At 48.8% G+C, this 1,728-nt stretch overlaps 1 non-coding gene across 1 annotated transcript; it reads right to left on the reverse strand.

The window, feature by feature from the left end:
• Positions 1–605: 605 nt before the first annotated feature.
• Positions 606–677, reverse strand: trnap-agg (transfer RNA proline (anticodon AGG)). Its single transcript has one exon. It is a non-coding gene; the product is annotated as a tRNA-Pro (tRNA).
• Positions 678–1,728: the final 1,051 nt, after the last annotated feature.

The raw sequence follows: 1,728 nt of genomic DNA on the forward strand, positions 1-1,728 counted from the left end.
CCGGCATTTTCTCGTCCAATTTGTCAGCTTAGCAAGTGAAAAGTATATCCGAGTGAAAACAGTGCTGATAATACTCTCACGAATTGTTAGAAGACATGCTTTTGATCATCGATTGCTTAACAATCACATTCGTTCGACTTGAGCAATCAAGCTCGTAGTTTTCCTTCAAATCTTGAAAGCTCTCAGTGAGAACATCATAGGCTGCAGGACACCCCGTAACTTGATTACTTCAACAGAAAGAAGAGCAGACAGCTCCACAAATATGTGAGGCGCAGAGAGCGCAAGGCGAGCCGCACACGTTTCGGTGGCTGAGAGAGGGCAGTTTTTCCTTCTGCATTTCCCAAGTAAGGACGCATGACAACAAGCGATCGCGGTGCTCATCTACGACATAGTGGTGATGAGTTTTCAGTACGTGTTCTTTTGAACGAGCAATGAGGTTGCCGCCTCGGACAGCTGACTGCACGCTCTCATTGTGCCACGTGATGAGAATTCACCAGGCTCGTTCAGTCATTAGTCACATTCCATCGTTTGCCATAAGCAGACGCTGGGAAGTGATGTGGATATCAGTTCCCAGTCTTGTGGAAGAGGAGGAAAAGAGCACACAAGGGCTCGTCCGGGAGTTAAACCCGGGACCTCTCGCACCCTAAGCGAGAATCATACCACTAGACCAACGAGCCACAGCAGCACTTTCCATTTCAATCTGTCAGCGAGCTTGAGGATGGGGGAGAGGCGTCATTCGCTCGTCCAGTCAGACCTTCATCAATAAGTCAAGAAAGCCGCAATTACACGACTGCCTTGTAGACGAAGGGCAGTGAACTGTGCCCGGTAAGAGGGGAACAAGCGGCACTAGGTGACGCCGAGGCATAAGCCCCAGCGAGGGGGGTTGGTTTGTATGGTACAGCGCTTGCTTTGCATGTGGGAGGTAGCAGGATCAATTCTCGCATCCTCCAGGTGTGTGCTTAGAGCTTGATGTGCCAAAAGGTGTTTGATCCTCACATGGGGCAGGGCTGCTTCCTCTCTTGCTCTTTTCAAACACTTGCGGCAACTGTTTGCTCATAACCACGTCTGGAATGCGTGACCTTTACACGGGCGAGAAGCAACGCCGCATCCCTTTTCTAAAGAACATTCACATTCAGAAATAAGTCAAGAAATTTGCCATTACTTTCGCTCGCACTGCTGTCAGCCTGCCCATGTTGCCAAAGAAAGATTCACTTGGCGTCAACATGACAGAACAGCGATCACTTGAAAACAATGTTCCACACTCCGTAAGCAAGAACTTCAGTGTTTGCAGTCACCCGATATGCCGATAGTCAAAGGAGCGCAAAACACGAAGCGTCAAAAGACAAGATGAGTTGATGGAAAGAGCGTTGAATTGATGAGCACAAAAGTTCAGCTCGTACAATAGGCAACGAAGGTCTAGGCGTTGTCATCGCATTTGAAAGGACTGCCTTGCAGACTAAAGGCAGTGGGAGGTTGCTGTTTTGAGACGGAGGCATTGGGATGGTGGGCCGAGATCTATTCTTCTTAAGGAATTCTTCATCATGAAAGATCGGTCCACAGGTCATCCAACGAACTCAGGGAATCATGTGCTACTGAAGGGAGTGAAGTGCTGAAACAGATGACATGCCCCCTTGATCTCACATGCACAATTCTGCTGCAATATACACAGCTACCGTCCACACCAGGCAGTGGGGCTTCAGCAGAATCTGCTACGCCACCTGTAATTAC

The sequence above is a fragment of the Lepisosteus platostomus genome, chromosome 5 (assembly GCF_059453375.1).
Source record: "Lepisosteus platostomus isolate fLepPlt1 chromosome 5, fLepPlt1.hap1, whole genome shotgun sequence".
Taxonomy (NCBI): domain Eukaryota; kingdom Metazoa; phylum Chordata; class Actinopteri; order Semionotiformes; family Lepisosteidae; genus Lepisosteus; species Lepisosteus platostomus.